The sequence below is a fragment of the Semicossyphus pulcher genome, unplaced genomic scaffold (genome assembly GCF_022749685.1).
Source record: "Semicossyphus pulcher isolate SPU_LCO1_2020_fin unplaced genomic scaffold, fSemPul1.0.p SCAF_4, whole genome shotgun sequence".
In the NCBI taxonomy this organism is placed as follows: Eukaryota; Metazoa; Chordata; class Actinopteri; order Labriformes; family Labridae; genus Semicossyphus; species Semicossyphus pulcher.
This window is the reverse complement of record NW_027211715.1, coordinates 30,174,204-30,200,633: the sequence shown is the minus strand read 5'-3', so window position 1 is coordinate 30,200,633 and position 26,430 is coordinate 30,174,204. Positions and strand designations below refer to the sequence as shown.

The window sequence follows — 26,430 nt, the reverse complement described above, 5'->3', positions numbered from 1 at the left end:
CCTTTTTATTGCTCTCTCACCTCTCTCGTTCACATGCACACACACACACACAAACCACATGCTGACTATAGCAGTCTATTCTCTCAGCGTGAGATCGCCGTGTCGTGTGCTTTAAATCCTGCCATCTGGGGACTTTAAGACCAGGAAGAACCACAACATATATATATATATAAAGAAGTGCACGATGCCACTGTGCATGCACGCACACACACAAACACACACAAAACCTGCAGCATAAAAGACCAATGTTGTAGCTATTGGCTCACTGAAAGAACATCTTCATGCTCTAGACACTACAGTTTGAGTTATGGCAAACAGAAGCGATCCATCTGACGCTGACTAAGCAGCGAAACTTTGAACAACTTTGAGAACTTTGAGTTATGTATACAAAATACACACTACACAAAACACTATAAATGTCACGATTTACAACTACTTCAAGTAATATTTTACTTTATTTAATTTAAATGCTTTATTTCACTATGTGTTTATCTGAAGATAGAGCCTCTTGAGTCTTAATGCTTCCCATCATCCTTCCATGTCTGCTGCTTTTGTTAACTGTCGAGTCAGGTAGTTTGTAAGGAATGTAACAGCGTGTGAAATACACTAATTACTCTGCAAACTGTAAAGCTACATTAAAAAGCCCTAAAGAGTCAGCTGAAAACAACGTGGTGCAGGTTGGGTCCAGTTTACACTTTATACAAACAGTAACTGTTTATTCCATCTTTGAAGACGTTGAATTTAGTGAATGTTACGTACATTTATTAAATCATACGTGAATAAGTATCTCAGTAAGAGTTTTGGTGCCTCATCGTGACTGTTTTACAAAGTGTATCACGTGTTAAAGCCGTCAAAAGAGAAATGTAAATGTAAGACAGACAAGCTTTATTTTGAAAATATAACAAGACATTGCTTATTTATTATCCCTTACTTGACAGCTTTATTTTGAAAGTCGATCCAGATGCTGAATATTTATCGTGCTTACTTGACCGCACGCGCAGAGTACATCTAGGAGTGCCTAGATCTTCATAATTTGAAGCTTAAGGCGCAGACTGAACTGCTGTATTTGATGTTTTGGGATCATGAACATGTTTGCAGAAACACACACACACGCACGCACGCACACATATCTTCAAAAGGTGTGTAGTTCGGTGTGAGTGTGGGGTCATGAGGTTCCCTCTCTCTGAGGAGTGTTAAGTGACTGAAGGTTCAAGGTCAGCTCTCTCTCTCTCTCTACCCCTGTCTGTGCTGATCTAAATGGGCTTTCCAGACATGGACACACACATGTTAATGCGCACACACACACACACACACACACACACACACACACACACTATAGGGTAGTGGTCTGCATACTCCTGATTCCATGGAGATATGGTAACGCTGCATTTACAGCTTAATACAGTTTTAAGCAGATTTAAACCCTGAATATGTAATTTCCTACTAAAATGTGGACTCTGCTAATAATCAGTTCATGTTGTGGTGTTCCTGCAGAGGGTTTAGCACCCCTTCATCCAGCCACAAACTGCTACAGGAGATATTTTCCTTTGGCAAAGAGAGTCATCTCTTTAGGTGAAAATCATGTCGGACAGTAAAGCTGTAAAGAGAGAGAAAACTAGATGATTGATTGGAGGGATTGTTGATTGTTGAATCCATAAAACTGATCAAAACTAAATGAATTCATTGGTTTGCATGATTTTTTAAACATTTGCTGGTTCCAGCTTCTTAAATGTAAAGATTTGCTGCTTTTTGTTATTTTGTACATATACAGTTTGGGGATTTCAAGCCTTCTGAGGACGTAACTTTGGGCTTGGATAAATTGAGCATTATTTTATAGACTAAACAATTAATAGAAAGTGTAAAAATTCACTTTCAAAACAATTGAAGTTGCAGCCGTAGCTTAAACAACGCCGAATGTAATGAAGCAAAGCATAAAGAAGCACACACACAGACAGATATAGGATGAAATGTTAGAGCTGTAGTGTATCCAGGCAGCCGAGAGGTTAGTTTGGTCGTGCGTCACGTAGGACGGTGAATACACTCACATGGAGCCACACACAGACAAGTAAATGAGAAGGGAGAGCAGACGATCCGCCACAATGCAGCAAGCAAATTACAACTCTGACCGGTCAGAGCGGCCTCAACCGAACCAGGTCAGAACAAATCACAGGTTGCCCCCTCCTGCTTTCTGGATTTTAATTTCTTTCAGACTGAGATCTGCGTCTGAGAGGTTTTTATTGAAGTGTCTGCATTCTGTCGAGCACAGCAGAAAAGAGAGAAATAAATAGGATCTAGAATAAACGAATCACTGCGAGACTTTTGAGAGCTTTTCTGGAAGTTTCTCTGTAGTTTTGTTTGTGTGTACCCATTTGTGTTTCTCTCTGTGTGTGTGAGAGCTATTCCCGGCCGGGAGAGCCAAGTGCGGTTGCTATTTGTGTAAACAGTGGATGGCTGTTCAGGCCTTTTATTTTACACACCAACGCCACGGGCCCGCTGTGTAACGTTTTATAACAGTTAATTACAAGGAGCGGCCTTTCCCTCCGAGTCCAGATCTATAATCCAGATCTAAACAGAACCACAGGACTCAGAGAAGGTATGAGGACACCGATTCAACGTCCAATTAGATTTATCCAAACCTCATTATTGATGTGGGAAGAACTCGCAAAGAAGCAGTTTTTTTTCCAGCTCCACTCTGATTCACATCTATATGGTTTCATACTTTCACACCAATGAGAGTGAGGTTAGCTGGTAGCTGCAGGCTTAACACATCCTGATGGGTTGTGACAGTTTTCTGTATGTTCTCTAAAACCGTGCACTTATGAAGTGAGCAAACAAGCAAGGTGGCACAGTAAAATATCAGTGGTTTAATGTCAGGTGTTTAACTCCAGTCTTCCTGATTTGATTATTTTAAAAGAAGAAAAACTTCAATTATGTTGAAAAAGTTAAACCTGAGGGTCATGTCGACACACGTCTTATCTGATCACTTTAAAAAGGTCCCAGTAAACAGTTAAGTTACAATCTCTAATCAAACGATTTAAACTGTCCATGTGCTTTTAATGTGTTTGCTCCCTCGTCTTGGTCTGAGCTACAGGGTCACCTTAAACTGGAACATTTTATTAGCTTTGAAGGTTATAAAAACAGGATTAAAGCTCATTTGATCAGTGAATTCACCTGTCTTATTGCTGAATGCTGTTCATTTATTGTTTGATGTAACTTCTGCTTGTTTGAGTCTGTTGTTTGTTCTGTATGTGAAACTTTTTAAGCTGCTGCCTTGGCAAAGACTCAAATAAAGGTACTGTGAAATCCGAAATATGTCACAGTGGAATATAAGACACGAAAAAGTCTTTTACAGCTATTTATTAAAGCCCCCCTCCAGTGCAAATCAAGTGCTTAACATTGTAAACATCTCCATGTGGTGTCTTTCATGTGCTACAAGACATATCAGGGACAGCATGAGCAGTCATCTCCATGGCTGGGCCTGTCTGCTTTTAAACTGCAGTGTACCAAGGACAGGCTGAACAACACACTTTCAGACTGGCAGATTTGAGACCTCACAAACCTAAGGAGCCAATCCCGTTAAAGGACGGGGTGACGCTATGCATATCATTATGTGTAACCAATGGGGCCAGCTGTAACTGCCATTGTAATGTTTGCAAACTCACTACTGACTACTAACGTTAACGTTACTGCTACTAATTACCACATTTCAAGCTAGCTAAGTTTCAACAAGTGTCCACTAAACGATGGCAGAGACGTGTTTTGTTTTCGGCTGTAATATTACAAAAGGAGAAATGGACGGGTCATAGTGGGCGGGGCCTATGCAGGTTCAGGAATTTTTAATGAAGGAGAAGGAGGAGATGCCATAATTTAATATTTCAAGCAGAGCATTTTATCTACCATCTGTTTTTGCCATGTCTAGTTTGCAGTCCTGTTAGCTACCGGTGCGGTAGATGAGCCCAGCCTACGGTAACGTTGATTGCCGTGAGGATGGCGGCTGCAGTGGCGATCATGACGCCGCATGTCCGTGACAAAGCTTTTGGCTAGATTATAGCGTCATCCTCTGGGTAAAATGCCGTAACACAATAACATAACTCTCTGAATTTTATACTGATACATTGGCTGCAGCGGTAAAATGAGGCAGCCCACTTTTTAGAGGAACTAAACAAAGGAAATAAACAAAATGACGCACACACCTCAGAGGGTTAGGGATTGAGGACGGTGACACATGTGCTAGTAAGAGGAAAGAGAAAGTTTTCTAAAGTTGGAAAGGTTAAAAGTTAAAGCCCACAAAAATGGGTGATTCATTCCCTTTTTTCTTCCTCCACCTCTCTCTCACCATGAGCCGCACTCCTGCAAATCTCTGAATCACAAGAGACTACTAAATGCAGCAAGTAAACACAGTAAAAAATAAGTCATAGATAAACAAATTAAAGAGAGATCACCACATTATTTGGAAATGTTGGTTTATGCCAAAGCAAAGCATCCACGTTTCTCTCTTTTATGTCATTGTCAGTGTGTTATCCATCCAAACTACACTGCTAGACATAAAGACCCATAAAAACAGCGTACACAGTGCGGGACGTTGCTACAGTAGCTCTGGCTCTGTTTATTCCCAATAAACAAACTCCTCCTGCCTCAGATTTCATTGTCGGGATCATGATTCACTTTATGTTTTGATTATGAAACTAATCTTCAACATCACCATGTAAACTTTGGCGCTTGTCATCGAGGGGCTGTGGGGCAGGATGACGGGCTCGCGTTGAGTTTTGGGGTTAAGAGGATGTGAAACTCAACACTCTTTGTCGGAGGGGTTGCAGAAAGGATTTGGGGCAGGGGGAGGATCTCGTTGACATTTTAGATGTCAGGGTGTCGTTTCAGGAGCTGCTGAGGGCGCTGAGAGAAGAGGAGGTGAGCTGCGGGAGGAGTGAGGTCACCACCGTGAGGATGCCACTAAATTTTTGTTATTTGTGTTATTAAAGTAACAATCATGAACTTTGTCAAGTAAATAAATGTCTGTTAAGTCTCTATCTATCGCCGAATGATGTAACACAATGGTGATGGAGCCGATGGCCCACTGATGAAAGCCTCTGTATTTGCAGTATTACAGACTGGGTGACTGGTGCGACTTCCTTGGAAAGAATCACAAGCGGCGCCCAGTTAGTGACGCGTTTTCCATCACCCAGCAGTGATTGGTCTGCCAGAGAGGGTAGGCGGAGCTAAGCGGCTGCTTTTCCGGTCTCTGCAAGTGTTGCGAGTAAACAGTAATCTACTATGGCTGAACAAACAAAGAAAAGATCGATGACTACAGATACAACTTCAACAAGAAGTGAAAATCCAAAGAAAAAGAAACAAACTCGACGCTCAGATGAAGACAAACAGTCAAGAAAAATCAAGAGTTAAAACCATGACAAAGGGAGCCATTCGTAGACATCTGGTTAAATTGAGATGCGTGCTCCCATGGTTACTGATTATGGTCAGTGGGTGGCGCTCTTCATGAAACCAGGAAGGGAGTGGAGATGGCTTCACTATTACTATTTTTTTTTGCATGATTTGTTATTGTTTATTCATTAATTAAGACATGTTTTGTTTTGTTTCAAGTATTATTATTTATTAATCATGATTTGCCTGACAAAAAACCCCAATAAAATTGGGTTAATAAGTAAAAAACTTCAAACTATTAACATAAAGTATTCAATTGTTTAAATCTATTTTTATACTCTTCATGCAGCCATTGATTCATTTCTAGAAACCAAAGCATGTCTTGAAACCAATTTGTTGTATTATTTTTAAACCCCAGCAGCATGGTTGAACAGGAATAGAAATAGAGCTCATGACATGCTAAAAGCAAAATAAATTGTCCAAAACCACGAGTGGAGTTATAAAAAGTCTATTTTATAAAGTTATTTTGGGGGGAATTTGGTTATTATTTTTCTGTAAGCCGAGCAAGATAAGGTGATGTACGGAAGAAACTAAATCCAACAGCTTCCTGAGCTCAGTGACTCAGTGGAATAATATTAATTAATTTCACTAAAGTTTGGACATGAATACGCAGAATTCAGACGTGTTGTTCATATTGATATGAAAGATATGCATACATTTAGTATGCAATAAAACTGGTTTACCCGGCCACAATAATGTGACAAAATGCCAACATGACGTTCTCTGGGATGCATGACATCATGCAAACACATTTTAGTGCTGTAGAGAGCTGAAAGGGAACCAATGGATGGTTGGAAACCAAATGTATCAGGATTTAGACAACAGAATAAAATATACAAAACCATAAGTGTATTTATAAAAAGTCTGATTTAAATTGTTTTATAACCTTGTTTTGGGGAGTTTGTCTTATTTAAATTAATCAAGATAAAGTTATATACGGAAGAAACGTCATCCGACAGGTCATCGTTAGGTTTAAATAAGATCCTGAGCTCAGTGGCTCAGTAGAATAAGACAAACGTGTGCCTTTAAAGAGAGTATTTGAGAACATGTGTTTTAGATGGTGAGTGGTGTGTTTTAAAGGGAAGGTGTCCAACAACTAATCTAAGACACTTGTGGATCTGGAAAGCAGCAGATGGGCAGAGGGGATGAGAAGGAGAAAACAAAGAACAATCACGAGGTCGCTGTCCTCAGGAGACTGCATTTCCTTTCCTTAAAGTAAGTCCAACACAGATGATGAGAAAACAAAATCCGTTCAGCATTAATCAGCATGTTTAAAAAAGGAATTAATAATCAGGAATAGGTATTAGGAAATGCCAACAAGAACCTATGGGAAGTGATTCATGTATCCGGCCCCACATATAAAGGTGTCCACTTATAGGAAATATAACTCAAATATCATAGATGAATTGTAGATTGTATGCACGGCTGCAGTGTGTAATGATATTCACGGACAGGGAGCCAAAATGGCCACCAGAGGCTGAGGTTGACTGGGGTCTGCCAGTGGCCCGTGACCGCACTAGGAATGAACAGCGAGCGAGGGCCCGCTCAGAGCTGCATTAAGATACAATGGAGAAGGAACGAGCTCTCCTGGGTCCTCGTGTTACTACGACGGCTTACTGACGGCAACAATAGAGGCTTCTGTCAGAGAGAGGGATGGAGAGTCAGAGCTAACTACATGAAGAAACATAAGAGATGATGTGGAGAGCACAGCATGGATGGATTTCACTTGGTTGAGTCATAAATATTTTAAATAATGTGACGGTTTGCCTTGAATTCACTTTAAGTTTGACTTTCTTTTTCTTTGTCTGCTCAGGTTGAAAACAGCGCGGTAGCTTCTGGTACTGGTAAAGAGGCTCAAGACAGTTAAAGTAATACATCCGAGCATTTAGTGCAGAACACGTCACAACAAGTATTTTCTTGCTCTAAGTAATCACAACCGCAATCATTTCGTAAACAGTAGACAGGTAAACAGTTCAAAGACAGTGTTAACTTTACACAGCATGCTAGTGCAGGTGCAAACAAAGTATTGTAGCATGTGCACCAGGGGTGGGAATCGCAGGGCAACTCACGATGCGATCTGTAAGCCATGGTACACGACATTATCACGATACGCCCGGACCCCAGGTTGGGAACCACTGTACTAACAGACCCCTCAAGAAGTCTGTGCTCCAGGGTTTTATTTTATTCATAATTTACTTAACTAACTTTCATAAGTAATTAGTTTCTACGCTCCCTGTCGATAGCTGGCTTATTAGCTAGTTCAGTGTCTGTCATACACTGATATATTTGTAGTGACCTGTGGATGGCAGCCTGGATTGATGTTGTTGTCTTCCCTGCAGAGATGCAGCTACCAACACAGATAGAGTGGTTAGCTAGCTAGATCACCAGCTAATGAAGTAGCCACGGGCACAGACTGTTAGGCTTTTTTAATCACACTTGGTTCCAGAAAACTAACATGGGGACGGCAAACATGCCAAACTCAAGGCTTCGAAAAGGTCACTAATGGTCGATGTCCCGGTGGCTACATGCGTTATTTATACAGTCTATGTTATTTACCCAAAGGGTTAAAGTCAGCCTGACCATGGCCAACAGGCCTGGTGGTTATCGCTGCTTTAAACACAGTTCTTGTATTTAATTCAAACAGGCAACTGTTTCTGCTGCCAGAAAATTAAAATGCATCACTTCCAGTGAGTCTGAGGAATTTTCCCAGAGAAGACATAGCAGGGTCTGTGTTTTTAGGCTTATATAAAGCTGCCTATTGTGGAAATACTCCTGATTAGAGACTAAACATGTTTTTATTTTTAATATTTCATTAAATGTAACTGGCATGCTGATCTTATCTAAGTCCACAGAGTGACTCTCAGCTGGTGTCTGATCTGAAGACTGAAGCATTTGTTGTAAGGCCGAGTCTTTGCCCACACAGGCTACAAGTCACGACTGTGGATGATGCTAAAGAGTTTTAATAACAGGGTTAACACACACATGGTGATTCAACATGCAAGGGAGGACATCAATCCCATCACTCCTCACAACGCTACCGACCCGGTGACATCACTTCCCCTGAGGACTGCGGGGTATCAGAGGTCCGTGTGGGTGGAGAGTTAGGGGGGTGAGGGTGTCAATCAGCCTGTCAATTAGCAGGATGTGTGTCCTAAAAGCTAACATAAACCGAGCGGTGTTTAGACAGACACATACAAACAAATGGAGCACTGGGGTTAGACAGTAGAATCCATTACTAGGACCTGAGGGCAGATTTGTTTGACTAATCGCTGACCTATTGGTGGTAGAGATCACTGAAAACAAATTACACAAGACAGATAGAGAACGCAAAGGTTTGGGATAGCAACAAAAACAAGAAATAAAGAGCAGAAAAGAAGGATAGAGGAAGAGGGAAAGTAAAGTCATAGAGAGAAGGTGGAAGAAAGATTAAGAGATAGTTTGGGGAAAGAGGGGCGGAGGACTGGAAAGAGTCGGACGCTTTGGGCACAAAGTCTGACTGCTGTTGAACAAAACATAATTTTTAAAGCGTCTTTGTTGAATTGTTCCCAATAAGAACAGAGCGTATGCAGCCATAGAAAAAGAGCTACACCCAGAGTCTTTGTGGCCACTCCGAGCGCTTCAAGTTGAAAACCTCCAGTGATGAAGAAGAAGAAGAAGAAGAAGACATACTTTATTAATCCCCGAGGGGAAATTTTCACTCTGTTTTTGCAAAAATGCTACACACATGCACAAACAGGACCCTATAGACATGCATTAACAGAGAGATGTCAGAGTGAGGCTGCCAATCGACATGCACCCCGAGCAGATGGGGGAATCTGTGCCTTGCTCAAGGACACCTCGACCCAGAAAATGACCAGCCACCCTCCGGTTTTCGAGCCAAGTCCCTACAGGCTGAGCTACTTCTACCCCAGCATTGATGTATTATTATATCCATTGATCAGTGGTAGGTGGCTGTGGATTTAGTCACTTTCTTGTTAAAGCCTTCTTCCTTTTATTGAATTTACACCTAACAAGATAAAGACGCTGTTAAGTGATAAACAGGCATCTGGTCCAATATTTAAATACTCTGCTTGTTTTAAATTGGTCCAAACTTTTCCCTCCTGGAGCTGTATTAAAAAACTTCTGTTTCCCATCTTTTTTGCTATAAAAATTCCTGTCTTTCATTTTTCCTCCTTGAATTGACTCCAGGCCGCCTTGAAACATCCGTGTGGAAATAATAATAACAGGAAAAGCAAAGAGAGCACAAAAGACGTTACAGGGGAGAAGAGATCGCCGAGAGCGAAGCTACTTCTGTGATTTAGGCAGCATGTAACCCCCCAACCCCTCCACTCACACACACACACACACAATGATTTACGACAGCTTATTGCCTAGATCACAGATCCCAATCTAAACACACAAAGGCAGACACTTAAAGAAGACAGGAGGACACATGTTTTGGCTGACTGGCTACTGACGGAGCTTAAGGAACAAGAACGCACACGTCTGAACAGGAGCGTGGGTTCCTCAGGAAAGTGGAATAATCCTTGATGAGAGCGATTAAGAGTCACTAAAGGCCAGTATTGTGGGGAAGGAAAACACTGTCGCACCGTGGAGCCAATAAATAATCCCTCTAAACACACAGTGCTGTCAAAGGTGTCGGCGGCACACAGAAAACAAACAAGAAGGGCTTTACGTCTGGTTTAAGGAAAATCCGCCATAATACACCGACACAGTTAAACAAAGCTGTAAAGTAACAGATGATGAAAGTGTGCTTTGTATGTTTTTATCCAGTGTAAACACCTTCTGTTATTCCTTCAGGTACTAAACATGAGTGGAAAATATCAGTTACTTTCTCTGTAGGCATGAATACATCCATTGATAGTAGCCTCATTATACCAGAAGGCAATGCAGCGGCATGACTTACTGATGACTTGGTGATGACTACTTATGACTTATACACTGGTTATCCTTCTTCTCGTGCTGTGTGTATCACCACAATTATTGCATTCTCTGCCTTCAAATAAAACCCACATCAGTGCCCCACATTCAGGGAGTTCAGGCATGTTGTCTAAGGTCTCCGAGGGTTACGAGAAAAGGATTATACTTAAGGTTCAGCACCTGGGTCTAAAAAATGAAGCCAATTCAGAAGTGTCAAAAACTGCAGTTCCTCAAATGGCCACTTGAGGCTTGCTCCAAAAGCGAGTCAATCCTCATTAGCCCCCATATTAACAAGCCCAACTTTAAGGCTGGTTATGAAACGGACTGAAATGAACACTGATGCCTCTATATGAGCTACAAAAGCAAACTAGATCATCAGCAACAAGATTGATTACATCTTTATAGTTATTTTTAATGCCTGTAACCACTGCCGTGGGTAGCCATCAGACTAGGCGATGAACTTGACGCTGCCAAATCAGCCTTTTTTCTATATTGTCAATGGCAAAGCTTCACAGCAAGTGATATGTTTCACTGTTAAAAGAAAGACTAGAAACACTTCTTACACATGTACAGGACAAGATAAGCAAAGAGATAAGCAGTACCACTTTGTCCACAGGGGGCGCCACAATCAACAGAAACTGAGAGTTCCTCGTTGGAGCTTTAAAGCATAATTAAATGTGTTTACAAACTGGTACAAAAACGATTTTGGTTTCTAAAGCTAATTGATCTGTGCATGACAGCTGTACAAGGCTTAAATGTTCATATTACTCACCCATTTAAATTGTATTCAGACTTAAAGTTATGCCTCTTTGAGTGACTGCTGTCTGCCACTAGCTGCTACATGTCATCTTTATTTAATTCCAGTCACTGGCATGAACTTCTCAGCCTCGTCTGAGTAGAGCCTGAAAGTCCTCATCTGGAGGGGGTGAGGATTAACGGATGGGCCAAACAGACGCAAGAATACCATCCAGCAGACCATTTATTTTATGCATGTAGCTATAATTAAAGTGACAATCATGAAGATTTTCATTTAAATAAATGTCTGTTAAGTCACTATCTATCGCTGAATGTGGTAACACAATGGTGATTGAGCCTGTGGCCCACTGCAATGAAAGCCTTTGCATTTGCAGAGTTAAAGACTGGGTGTCCGTGGCGACTTCACAAGCAGAAATCTGGAAGTGCGCTCCCGCAATTATTGTTTATCGCCAACGAAACTGAGATCTTCAAGATACCACTAAACTAAATGTTTAAGTATAACACTCGCACACACACCTCTCTCTTCTCGTCCTCTTCCTCCATCTTTCGATCGGTCCTCTGGTTGCATTCTTCTTAAATTGTCTGGCCACATGCTTGTCTTAAGAGACCAACTCAGGTTACACTAAAACCTCATAATTTTGCATATAAAATGATTGTATCATTATGGAGCAGAAGAAGAAAAAGGAGTGAGAACAGGCGTCTAGAAAGATTACATGATATTGCTCGATTTTTTCAACGACTACTGGCAGCCTGAGAGTGTTCACAGTGAAGCTCACCCTGTCCTCACAGTTCACTTCAAGGCCACCGTTGGGCTGTTTTGGCTTTAATCAGACGTTACTCGATTTGTCAAAGGAGGGAAATGACAAGCATCAAAGCGGATGATCCTTTTGACACTAGCACCATTGTAAGAGTACATGGTTACCTCTTTAAAACACACTAAACTGAATTTGTTAAGGACAAGTTTGTTTCTGTCAGGATCAGGAGAGGTCTTCTCTAAGTGTTTTTATAAGAGGCTTATGATGAGCAGGACCACATACGTCCTCATTTGACCAGACCACTGCTGTGTGAATGCGACATCCAAATGTTTTTCCTGGTAAAATATTTCTCTGAAGACGGCTGGGGAGTTTAGAGCTGCTTCATCCAAACCCAAAATGTCCCCCGGTCATACACATGCAATTTGTTAGGCGCCAGGACCAATAAAAACAAAACTCATTGATGAGCTGAATTCAACTGAAAGGGCAACACTCCCTAGATCAAACCGCATTGATCCTGTTACTCCCGACAAATTGCTGAATATTATCAAACTCGCGCTGGAGGATAGGAGTCCAAGCGAACAACAGCTCTACTGAGGAATACTCAAGGTACCTCTGTTTCTATCACACACTCAAATACCAGCACCAAGAAAGACTTTCTGTGCGGACTTGTCTGCATACATGTGGGCTTTTGTGTGTGTAGTTCATGGGAGGTTGAGGGCAAAGTTCAGGGAGACCCCACATACCCCATCTAGGCCTTGTAACCCCCTCAGGGAGAAACCGTGATTCACAAAAACACACGCACTTTTCTCAAACCACAGACTTTACCAGACCTGACCTTGACCAGACCTGCCAACGGGATCACCAAGAGGCAGACACAGGGGATTCTGGGAAACAGGAAACAGGAAGTGGGCCCTGTCCAAGCTGAGTGTGAAAGCCGTGTTCATAATGAGTGCTGTATGAAACTCGCCGTGTGGGGTAAAGCGTGTAGAGACAGACTAACGCCTTCACCAGCGCCTAATAATGTAAATTGCTTTAATGGTTAAAGCTGGCTACACATCATGACAGTCCCCACGTGTGTGTGTTCACATGTCTGCTTGTGTGTGTGTGTGTGTGTGTGAAGCCCCCTGACCTGGGTTAGCATTTAGCAGAGAGGCATCCAGGCTTGTGGGAGGGGGCTGGGGTGGGATCTCTGGTTTCAAACAGTGTCAGCGCCCTGGGACCAGGCCATGTCAAAGGGCCCGTCCCAGATGAGCCATATTAGGGCCCTGATCCCCAATCAATCAGCACCGCGCTAAAAAGAATCCACAACAAGACGGCAATTAAGCCCCACCGAGGGCTTAACTAAACACGTGTGAGAGATAGGGTTCGTAAGAGTGACTGTGTGTGCACTTCTAGTGTTTTATTTAGTGTGCGTATGTGTGGCTGCGTGTGGGTAAAGGCCTTCAGAGGCAGAAGGAAATAAAGCCACAGTCTACTCCGGGTGTGTGAGGGAACAGAGGACAGAGGTGAAGTCTCAGCAGGCTGACTTTGTTTTTCCTCGTGTGTCAGTGTAGCTACAAACAAATAAAGGTAGTGTTTACATTCTTATACCGTGGTCTGGGCGAATACTCAATTCTGATTGGCTGCAGGGGGACCATTAATTCCTGATAATGGACACCTTCTAAGTAGCTCTGGTAAAACTGTCTGCTCACTGCTCTAAGTTAATGTGCTGCTGTGCATCAGTCTCTGACTCAATTGGATAACCATTTAGACGCATTCAAAGCCTGTTTGCAATTTACGGTATGCAAATCATAAAAGAACCAACATGTCATTAAAACAGTGACTGACCACAACATTCCTTCAAACCCATTCGGAGAATATGACAAATCCATGACGGGGATACAGCTCAAGAGTTTGAAAATTAAAACAGTAACACTTCTGTTGTTAACAACACTGAGGGCAGTCCTTTTGTGCCTCAGCCTGTAACACATAAGCTGCACTACGCCTCTGAAATTACTGATAATGTGGATCACATCAGTAATCATCACACATGTCAGATTATATCTACTTTAAAGCTCCTGTGAGGAACTTTCAATATGTCGAATTTGCCGCCCCCTGTGGACAAAGCCGTACCTCTTATCTCTTTGCTGATTTTTCCTGTTCATGCTTAAGTGGTGGCTTTTAACAAAAAATCCTACTTTCTTTAACAGTCATATGTATCACTCACTTTAAATTTTTGCTCTGGAAAATGTAAACAAAGGCAGTTAATCACTTTGTCTGACACCTACCCCCCTGCCAGCAGTCTCAGGCATTAAAAATAACTTTATAGAAATAATCAATGTTGGCACTGATGTTCTCGTTTGCTTTTGTAGCTCATAAAGAGTAATCATAATTAATTTTAGTCTGTCTCATAACCAGATAAAAACTCCTCACAGGAGCTTTAAGTTAACCGCATGCAATGATGTCAACTTTAAATCTTGCTAACATACCGTTAGCTTTCTAGCTTATAACCGAGCCAAAGTGTTTTATGAGTTAGGCGCACCAGAAATGCTTTGCCTGTTGCTAAACTAATGGGATGGTAATGTTTTTTTCCCCCAATAGTTAAGCACTCAGGCAATTATCAGATTACCAGAACTTATGCAAGTGACTGTAGTATAACCAGGATAATGCCTAGAGGTGTCCATTATCAGGAATGTATAGACTACACATGGAAGACGGTTCTGGCCTTGATGTCATCAATACATTCCTGATAATGGACACCTTGAGAGGCATTAAATTTAAGATGAAAACTGACAAAACTTTAACCAAGAAAGTTTCATCCAGCGGTTTACATAACTTCTGAGCTATTTGAAAATGCTGAAGGATATATTGCTAAAAAACGGAGTCAGTTGTTGGCAGGTCCGAGTGAGTGAAATATATATTTTCTTAACCCAGTTCCAAATTGAATTGAAGTTTAGCAGAACCCCCCTTGTTAGTCAGACTTGGAGTGAAAAAGTGGATCAGTATGTGGCAAAAGGGGCAGTGCATCCAAAAAATAAGAGGGCCTGTCATCCCCCTCAGTCTGAATGGGTGCGATGCTTGCGGCGTGGAGCAAATCATCATCAGTCCTGGCCGGCGTCTGAGAACCACAGCCGTGTTGACACTGGCACTGAGGTGAGGAGAAGTGAAACCAAAATCCAGAGCTTCTCAATGCAGCACACACAGGTTCACAGTCTGAGTTAAGAGCCTATTGTGACTGAAAACAGCACTCTCTGTATGCTGAAGGAAGAGTGAGGGGAGACTAGGTTTTATTTGGCGGACCTGGGTGTAAACAGACGGAACTCTGTGACATTAAACTTTTGTGCCTCATTTTAATTTCTGCACCTAGGAAGGGGATTGTTGTTTTTCTATCAAACAGGTAAACCAACACTTTACTGTAGTTTTCCATCTAAGGGGTTAATAGTGCATCATTAAAAATTATAATCTGCAAAATCTTAATTTCATAAATGTCCATCGAGTGAGTATCTTTTGCCAAATTACTGAATAAAACAAGATTTAGCCTGTGAACAGATGATGAAAGCTCTGCATTTTGCAATTTTTTGGGGTTTCGGAAAAGGCAAAAGCGGTGCACAGTTTTCATCAGGCTTTGCTTGGTTGCGAATAAATGTTTTTTTTACTCCGAACTTATCCCTACTCTCTCTTCCCCTGTTTCCGGCTCTATCCACTGTCCTCTCTTCAAATAAAAAAACAAAAAAATTATCTTTTAAAAAAACAACATGCTAATAGTGATGCTCCTGCCAACAGCAGGTAAGCTTCACTTAGGGCTTGTGTCCACTAGCAGTATTTTCCTCATATTCAGAGCGCTAGACCGGGACTTACTGTTGCTAGAGAATAAAGTATGAATCTTGTCGGTTTCTGTCATTATAGTTAGTTCTTATCATGCTGATTTATATCCAAGAGAAGGTTAGTTTTAATTTATCTGATGCTATAAAAAGGGTCTAACTTCATGATTGACAGCTCTTTTGAGAAACAGCGGTCTTTTGAGGAGGAATGGTGAGAGGAAACATAACTGACTTTTAAATCGCTCTGTATGCTTATTATTTGCTTTTATTCAAGGAAATTTAACAAAGAAAACATAAAAACAATTAAATGAATCGTGTCCTGACATTAGCAGCAGCTCTACACCTGGAAATTGTACCCTCAAAAAAACAAAAGTATTAGGCGGTTCTGCCTTTTTTTTTTCTTTTTCATGATACTGCCATTCTAGTCTTGCATGATTATCTGTGTGTAAGGCAAATGCACAGTGATTAATTGTTTGACTGATATTGTATGAGGACTATATTATGGTGGGGACGAAATGGATGGGTGGGATGGGGTTGGAAGTCATGGATCTCAGCTGCGTGTTGATTCGATGTGAGAGATGTGTGTCTCTCGTCTTTTTGTTGTTAATGTGTGTAATAAAAAAGAAAAAAAAACAAAGGATAGCAGCAGAGAGGAGAAGAGCGAGACGCTCTGTAACAAAAAAAAAAAAATAGGTGCTGCCAAACACCGTTAGTGGACACAGGCTCTAAAACATTAGCGTTGTATAATGACGGGAAACAAGGAAGCAGCTAGTTTGTTCGCCGTTAGTGGACACAGGCCCTAAAACATTAGCATTGTATAATGACTGGAAACAGGGAAGCAGCTAGTTTGGCTTCATCTTGATTTTGTAATCTGTACAAATACTATAACAACATTAATTTGTTCCCCTTAGTGAGGTTAAGAGCTGGACTATTTCTTGGCATGGCGCAGTGACCGCTTACCAAAACAGCTGCAGACTGCGTTCAATTTCAGAAAAAGGCCAAACATACCTAAACACAATATCTGGCAAGAACTAATTTTCTGTACAGGGAGGAGGAGCAGACAGAGATGTGCCTGTGTAAACTTGATATCTGATCGCACTAAGTTAATAACACATTTACCTTGTGGCACCTTTCATTGTTGCCTCACAGGTGGAATGTAAATACTGTCAGGTGGATGATTAATCAGCTTGTGGACTTGCTTGTCGGTCTCAATCTTGAGAGAGATAATGCAAGATATAGCTGAGAGCTAAATATTGGTAATAGATTCTCTAATTAATTATCCCAGGTAAGAGTTCAATGACAGCTTGAGTAAATGTTTTGACACGTTGTCACTATATTAATAAGGATTTTTGCTGCGTAGCTGATTTTTTCCAGATAAAACTTTTTGCGGCTCCTTTTATCCTCCTGCACGCTCAGGCCTGGAGGGCACCGATTGTGTAATTACCTGCCGTTATAATAAATCAGACGCTGATCACACAGACATTGTAAGTACAAGTCTTTCTCAACAGCTGCTGCAGAACAGAGAGAAGCAGAGAGAAGAGGTTTCAGGGTATCAATAAATCTAATATGATCACTGAACAGACTGTTTTTAAGCAAGCCGGAGCAAGCTTCAACGTCAGCTCGGTGTGACAACTTCAAGTCATTACACCTTTCTTAACTACTTCCTTAAACTAATTTGTCAATCAGGCGTGCAGCGCTGTAGCAGGGACACACACGCTACAGTCCTGCTTTTACAAAGTCAAAATTACACCTTGGTTTTTAACTCTTTCATGCGTTGACTGTATAATTGGATTGCCGGAGGGCTGATGGCTGTGAAGGCCTCACGGTCGTTGTCACGTCAACTCAAAGAAGAAATTAATCCAGTGTGTTGACAGCTGGCTAATTATAGGGACATCCTATATGTGTTGGGTTTTTCTTGTCACACATGCATGGGTGTACGGGATATATCTCTACACACACATGCAGTAAAAGTTGCAGTGTTTGGGAGTAGTGAACTACATGTAACTCAACAAGCAGTTTAACTAAGTTTTGTAGCTTCCTGTAAATTGAGCTACATGCATATATGCTTTATAGTTCAAGTATTTAAATGACCTGTTTTTATTACAAGTTTGTTTCACCTGGAATATTCTAAGTGAGATACAAAATCTCTTTTAGAAGGGAGTCAATGTTGTGTTGTTTACTTTTGAAACAACAGACACCTAAGGGTAATAAAAGAAAAGGGAAAGTGTGAGTTAAATATGTATTTTGGCTTTATTTTAGTTGTAGTCAGATCATACAAAATCCAGATTTGCTCTCATGTCCTCATGAAAAGCTCTGTTGGACAGGTTTAGGGCTCTGGTATATTCCAGGGAGCTGGACTGACAGTTCACTTGGTAAAAAACTGTGTGTCACCAATCATCAATTTAACATTTTTTACAAAGTAAGTAGTAACTAATTTTTCTTAGTAGCTTCAGTTAACCAAACTAGGTTTCCCTCTTGAGTATCTTAGTTCTGGTTCCATGTGTTTAACCCCTTAAGTAATTGTAACCTCGCACAGCTATGATTTAGAGGTTACTTCCCCAATACTTACTGTAGGTGTGTTTATACTCTATCACATCCATCAATCGTTATCTATATCACTTATTCTGTTCAGGGTCGCGGGGGGGGTGGAGCCTATCCCAGCTGTCATTGGGCGAGAGGCGGAGTTACACCCTGGACTGATCGCCAGTCAATCACAGAGCTGACACATAGAGACAGACAACCGTTCACGTTCACATTCACACCTACGGGCAATTTAGAGTCACTATAATGAACCCGGAGGGAACCCACACATGCACAAGGAGGACATACAAACTCCACACAGAAAGGCCCATGACATGTGAACCGGGATTCAAACCAGGAACCTTCTAGCTTTTAGGCCACAGCGCTAACCACTGCACCCCAAGCATGTTTATATTTTGTATCACAGATTGAAATAGTTCACTAATTTTTTAGAGTAGCTTTAGTTAATCTAACTTGATTTGCCCTTTAAGTGTCATTGTTGCACTTCATCTTCTTCAACTGTTAATAAAGTACTAGCTTGTAAAGCTATGATTTAAAGTGTCCCCAACACTGACTGTGCTGTAGATGTGTTTATACTCTATCACAGAATTATTACTCAAATTAGGCATGTTTAACTAAGTCATACATTTACATTCAAACAAGATCACAACTGTCAAAGTAATTACAAACTAACACTGAGTTGATAAATGTCTTTCTGTGCTTACAGATGTAGCTTAAGGTATAAATCTAAAGGTATAGGTATTAATAAAAAGATATTCACGTATAAATCAAACCAGCACTTTCAGGCATGTGAGATTGTTGGATTTATGTCAACGGAGGTCTGAAACACGAGAGTAAAATATTGTTAAAAAAGGTCTTGTCATGTTTAAAGAAGAATAATGGACAGAAGAAAGGCAGAGAACATCATCCACCATATTTTTAAAAGGAGAGTATGTTGAGGCAAATGACAGGAAGTTTGCAGATAAGCTACAGGGGCAGAAAGGTCAGCGCATAGACAAAAAAAAGGCAGGAATAAAAGGGCTGAGAGAAATCTGGTCTTTGTTAAACCTGTCCTCTTTATTCTCCCGCACAGAGGAGCGAGCGGAGAGGCACAGTGGAGGGAAAGGGAAAAAAAAAAAAGGCAGCTATTTTTGAAATTGCTTTTTTTGCCAGCGCTGAGAGAAAAGTGGTGGGGAAAGTCTTGAGAAATTTAAACAGCCCTGACAGCCGGGGTGTAGTGTTATTAATCTTTTCAAACAGGGAGAAAACCCCTCTATTATAAACACAGACAGGCTCTGAGATCAGCCGCCGTGCTGCAGAAACTCTGTTTATTGCTGGTGTCAGATTCAGAAAAAAAACTTCTACATCCAGGAAGTAGAGATTTTTTTTTATAGAAAACCAGCTGAAAATCATAAAAGAAATTCTGAAAAGTCATCTTTGGCCAATTGGGAGCAGCATAAACAAGCACAGCTCTGACAACTCATCACCTTTTCAATTGAAATTAAACATCCAGCAGACTTGCAGCAACACTTATTCAGAGGTGTATTTCCCGCCGTCCAAATAAGTCCAATATTCTTTGTTGCTCTGCTTTTAGTCTCCACCATCTCTTGAAGGTAGCTGCTAAATGCTATGATGCTGACTAGCTAGTTGTTTACATTGCCTGTCTGCAATGTGGTGCATGGATGTTAGCGTAGAGTGTTCTATAGAGTGTTGTAGCCATGGCAACATAAGAGCAGTGAGAGTGAACTAATACAGAACAGTTGAGCAATGAGATAAAAGACTCCTTTCCAATGTGGGAAAATCCCATCGGAAAGTAATGCTCTGTGGGTTTGGCACCTTTGTTGTGTGTTTGACAACACATTACATCTTTTTTAGATATTGTTATTATGAAAATATTGATTATACCTGATTAAAGTAATAATCTTGAAGATTTTCATTTACATAAATGTCTGTTAAGTCACTATCTAGCGCCGACTGAGGTAACACAATGGTGGTTGAGCCTACGGCCCCCTGATGAAAGCCTTTGCATTTGCAGTATCACAGACTGGGTGTCTGTGGCGACTTTTGTGAAAAAAAAACACACAGGCGGCGCCCAGTTAGTGACGCGTTTTCCATCACCCAGCAGTGGTTGGTCTGTCAGAGAGGGTAGGCGGAGCTAAGCGGCTGCTTTTCCGCTCTCTGCAAGTGTTGCGAGTAAACAGTAATCTACTATGGCTGAACAAACAGAAAAGATGGATGACTACAGATACAAGTTCAACAATAAGAGAAAATCCAAAGAAAAAGAAACAAACTCGACGCTCAGATGAAGCAAACAGTCTGAAAAGGAAAGCGACCGTCAGCCAGGAAAATCAAGAGTTACAACCGGAGCCGACCGTGGACGTCACACATGCAACACGGTCTGGATATCTGGGAAGTGTGCTCCCGCCATAGGTGCCACCAAAGAGAACGAAACTGAGATCTTCCAGATTATAACTTTTCACATGATGCAAGATTTCTACTCTGAGAGGCTTTTTACAACCCGTGGGCCTTTTTTCATGCTTTGACAACCCCCCAAACATTTACACACTGAAGAACTAAGCCTAAGTTATTACGACAAATTTACGAGAAAAAATTTTAGCTTGGAAAACAAACATGTTTCTTTTCATAGCAACGTCCTTAAATTCTGATTAAATTATGCTGAATGTCTTTAGTTTGAAACAATGTAATTCATTTTCTGTGATACATTTTCAAATGGTTGAAACTCAGACAAAAAGTGCTGATCAAAGTCATTTATAGTTCAACTAAAGCTCTGCCAGCCTGCCTAATGTGTCTGATGAGGATCAGATTAGTCTTATTGTTGTATCCAGTTGCAAAAATCAAGGCAAGAGAGGGAAAGAAGATGAAGAGAGTGTGTGATCACGTCATGGACAGTTTTAGTGTTCTCTGTCAGAGGGCAGGCAGTTTACATGCAGGCCTCAGTTTGGAGTTATTAACTGCCTCTGATCTGAGCTCACAGCTAAACCTCCCGTCGCCTTCACACAGCTAATCACACCTGAACGCCGCCGACCCCGCAGAACCCGGGAATCAAAGAACAACATGCAGCCCTGAGTGTTAATGGTGCCGTCCTCCTCCTCCTCTCCCGCTAACACTGTTTTTCTTTCACTCCCCTCGCTCTCCCGCCGTCTCCATCGTGCTCTCTTTTTTTTTCTGCAAATGAAGGAAGTGTGGCAGCGTACAGAGAGAGACAGAGAAAGTTGGGGGTCTAATTTTGGCAGGCGAGACTTTTTCCCCTCACCCCATGTTTGTTCTGGCCCTATTAAAACATCTCCAAGGAGAGGAGGGGAGGGAGGGAGGGGGTGAATGGAGGGAGGAGAATGAAGAGGTGGAGCGTGGGCAGAGTGTACAGGAGACACACTGATCTTTTTCATAGTCTCTTAGTTAAAGTTGTACATTTTAGGCTCTTAACTTGAGTCAGATTTAAATCATATATCTAGCTACCTGTGATTGACAATTCACTTCCATATCAGCCTGTCAACCAAATAGAGATGTAACAATGCGTATCTACCCTTTCATCCATGTATGGTCATTTCTTGTTCCAAATAATCATAGACTGTATAAAAAGATGGCCGACATGACAGCTCCCTAAAAGTGAAGCCAAAACCTCACTATCGCCCCCTGCTGACTGGCTGCAGTATAGGTCATAAAGCCCGCCTCCTCCATGTTAACAGATGGGACATGAGTCAAACTATAAAATCAAAATACACATCAAATACATTTTTCTCAAACATGGTTTCTGTCCTTATAGTTAGTTCTTATCATGCTGATTTATGTCAAAGTGTTAATTTTTCTGACAAGTTTATTTTTAATTAGTTACTTGATGCTGTAAAAAGGATGATTGACAGCTCTGTTGACAAATCCGGCTACTGCAGCTGATCTGTTCTGGAGTAGCAGACTAGAGGACGAATGACGAGAGGAGACGAAACTAAAACAGTCACTACAGTCATTGAAGTTTCCATACCTGTGAACGTTTACCTCAGACCAACACAAGAAGCTGTTCTGCTGGGATTTCGGTAATATAAATTTGTGTTTTAGTTAGCGGAAGTGCGGAGGCTTCACCCGCCGATCTCTACTGTGCAGCTCTGTCTTCAAATGACATCACCAGCAGCAGCAATCACGGGGTTGATTTTGCCTGGCCATTTTGTACAATGAGAGCAGATGGAGACGCGTTGTCTATCTATATTTACAGTCATTGGTCTCAACCAAGAGACACAACAATGCGTATCCACCCTTTCATCCACGTATGGTCACTTCTAGTTCCAAAAAAAACAAGATAGCGACAGCCAAAATGCCCAACTCAAGCCTTCAAAACAAGTCATGATCGCTTCGTCCATTCTTATATAATTAGGTTAACTTCTAGGAAGAAGGCAGGTCATGTAGTATAAAAGGGCAAAAAAGTCTGCATAGAGCAGAGGTTGGCAAACACAGGGAGAAGTCCCGTGTGAAACTTCATCTTTGTGTCTTGAATTTTTTGAGACTTTAAAAGGAGGGTCTTTAAAAGACTTAAAACCACTTTAAAATCTAAAAATGTCTGTGCTAAGGAAAAGTTCATGCTTCACACTTTCCTCTCTTGTCCTCATCCTCCTGTCTTCTCCTTTCACATTGGACATAAGCTGCCTGAACCATGGTTGAAACCTCCAGCCTGTCAGCCTTAAGTTTGCCTGTGGCTCCCCTCTAAAACCCAACTCCATGGATATATACGTGCGTGCACACACACCGTATATCACCACACACCACAGAGTGTATACATGAGCCAAATGTAGAGGGGAGGAAATCAGAGCACAGACCGAGACAAAGACAACACTGAGGAGTTCATGTTATGTTCACGTTCAACAAGGTGGGTGGCAAGAAATTTTCCCCCAAATTTGTGAGTAATATTTGTGGCTTTGAAAACGGAAGTCACGGCACTCTCTGTAAAACTCTTTGTGGACCACGGAGACGATGAGGGAGAGTTTGAGGTACAAAGAAAAAGAAGTTGACGGGCAAATTAATACATTTCTCTGAAACTGACAGCTTCTGGACCAGATGTCTTTCCGAACGTCTGAACCAAGAAGCAAAAGTTTGGACGTTTGAACAGCTGCAGGATGAGGTAAGGGGCTGTGGGTCATCACGTGTCATCATTAGTTGACCCTGTCTTCTTGACGGCCTGCCACCTGACTTTACAGCTAATAAGCAGTTCGTGGCACTAATGATGAGTAGCAGCGATGATCAGCCCTCCACCACCGCAGCTCCGCCGCCGTCAAAGGAGGCCCCTGTCTATTTAAATGAAGTCTGTAATGACTGTAATGTGACTCGAGATTGCACGCTGGTCTTCGGTTGACTGCAACACTTTCCTTCTCAAGTTGGCAGGAAAAAAAAAACACAACCAGACCTTAATTCATTCGCGTGGGCAAAGTGTAACTTTGTGCCCCACATGTAGAAGCTGTACAATGAATTAATTGCTGAATGGATCTGCAGGGAACGACTGCAAGAAAGAAAACAACAGCAAAGCGACATAAAACAATTACAAAGACTCACAATAAAACAAAGACACAATAATTACAAATTTAAAAAATGCTTACAAAGATACATGACTCAAAAAAGAAACAAAACCAATGCAAAGAGACACAAAACGACGAAGATCCAGGGATTAATCTAACTACTAATTTATTGTTTATTCTAAAGATTATTTTTTAAAGATTACTATATATCATGATGATGATGATGATGAATAATTAATCAATATTTTTACTTAAGTACTTAAAATGAGTAGGGTGAGCTAATTCAACAACAGAACGCACTCCAACCACAAATAAACATATTTTGAGAAGGTACTACAGAGGCCAACATCTTACCCTCCACCCTGTTAAAAAAATCGAGACTGAGTTTTCCCGCCTGGCCCTGAACGCATCCCTCCTCTGCTCTAGTTGTAACTTCAGTGAGTGGTCGAGCAAGCACGAGAGAGAGAACGGCTGAGTGACGGTAAATACGAGCGGAGCAGAGAGAAAGTTAAGCTTATCATCGTACCGGGGCTTCATTCAAAAAAGTTTGAGGCTCCCCAGAACGTGGCCCTCTAGGAGACCGCTGAGTTACAAGATCCATTTCTGCACGCACATAACTTTACTGTGCTGCAGCTCTTAACGCAGCCCTCTTGTTTTTGCGACGCATCGACGCACGTTACACAAATCGACGTATTTCGTCGCCCCAGCCCAACAAAAGACACAAAAGGATGACAAAAAGAAACAAAACAGCAAGAAAAAGACTATACAATTTGAAAAAGGACACAAAACAACTACAAAAAGCAACAAAAAACTACAAAAAGACACAAAACTACAACAAGTTTAAAAAATGAGTAGAAACAGACAAAGAGAGACACAAAATAACTACATATAGACACAAAATGTCTGCAAATGATGCGTCTGTGAGGGCTTTTACATGTCTGTGTCTCATAAGGGCCCATTATCTCATGATCCATCCATGGCTGTACCTCAATGAGTTTGAATCTTCCAGATGCAAAATCATCCTTCTGATGTGAGAAATTGGATTACAAAACCCTGCCAGCGTGACTATGTCATCCTGATAATCTCTTAGAGCAACATGTAATTTAGCTAAAATCACATCCTCCTATTTTTAAGCTGTGTTTATTTTTCCCTTTTAGCTGCACTTCCAATATTTTGACATGGCTGTGTTTGGAGGCCAGATTTTGATTTTTCATTGTGAGCCAACTGTCTCATCTATAAAACAAGCTGCAACTCAGTCGCGCAGGAAAAATCATAAACATGTAAACAGAGGAACGGCAGAAACAGATGTTGAAAATGTTGCACGCGCACATGTTAAGACGTGTGTGTGCGGCTGTGCGTGCAGTCGTCTCATTGTGCGAGAGGATTTAGTAAGTGTCTGATAGCCGCTCGATGCCAGCAGTTCTGATTCACAGAACACAGCATGGAGCATGGCAGTGCGCCTCGCCATAATGTCATTGGGGAAAATCATCCAGCTTAACTGCTTTGATCCTGCGAGAATCAAACGAACTGAGAAACTTCTTAAAGGTTTTATCCCATAACACTGAGGAGACGTCAAAACAAAGCGGAGGACGCTCGCCAGACACAAACTAAACTTTCATTTGGGCGGCAGCATCGCCAAGAACATGAAAATGTTTTATACTTTTTGATACTTTCTCCAAACATTTTATACTCTTGGTTTTATTTGCTTCTCTAAAGACCTGCCTTATTTTATGTGCATGTCCATGTTAAGAGATCAGGACTGTGGTTGCTTTTGCTGTACAGTCAGACAGCTGGCAGCTAATTGGGAAACTATAAAGGTTATATAAAAGAAACCACAGCAGCACATGAGTCTTTTTTCTATACTGCTCATTTCATGTGAAATCAGATTAATGTCTTATTGCTCCGAAATTAAACTTAATGCACATGCTTTAAATTTTGAGACAGCTGAAGTAAAGTAACCATGTTCCCCAAAGACTACAAAGATCACCATATTCACAGGGCGGCCATTTTCCTTCGACTTCATGCTCAGTGTGGGAAGCTAAAATGCTAAAGTTATGTCGATGTACTGCTCTGTAGCTGTGTTTGCAAATCCGACAAAACAAATTGTTATTCTTTCACCGCTTCCCGATTGATCAGCAACTAAAATGGAGAGCGGATATCTAGAGGTCAGGCGATATTTCAAGTTAAAAACACACATGTCATAACTCATTAGCTACTGTTAGCTAACGTTAGCATGAAACCACCGTCTGGCTAACATGCTAGCTGTTCGCTAGTGCTACATGACAACATAGGAAGGTGCAAATTCCTAGGTAGCATTACTGTTACTACCAAGCACTATTGTTAACTAGCTAACATTGCCATTAGAATAGGTTGAATGCTAACGTTAGCCTTTTTAGCTGTAGCCGATCGAATGAGTTACAAACGTTGTTTACCTTGAAATAGTGCCTTATATCTCTACAGATGTTCACTATCCTTTGTCTTTAAGATACTAATCAATCAAGAAGAACAACAATTTAAATAGTCTATCAGATTGCAAACCTTATAGGATTAGCAAACCTGGAAAACAGAAGTACATCTTTACAGACTTTGACCTTCCCACCATGACCATTACATCAGAGGAAAATGGCTGCTGTGTAAACATGGCGAATAGACCTGATATGTGATTCACATGGTCCACATTTCCATGGCTGAGTGCACACAGTCTACATTCAAACATGAACCATG

General features: G+C 41.3%; 1 protein-coding gene across 1 annotated transcript in view; it reads right to left on the bottom strand.

The window, feature by feature from the left end:
- ror1 (receptor tyrosine kinase-like orphan receptor 1) overlaps nt 1–26,430 on the bottom strand; it is a 159,604-nt gene that overhangs the window by 12,476 nt on the left and 120,698 nt on the right. The gene's annotated exons all lie outside the window — the stretch shown is intronic.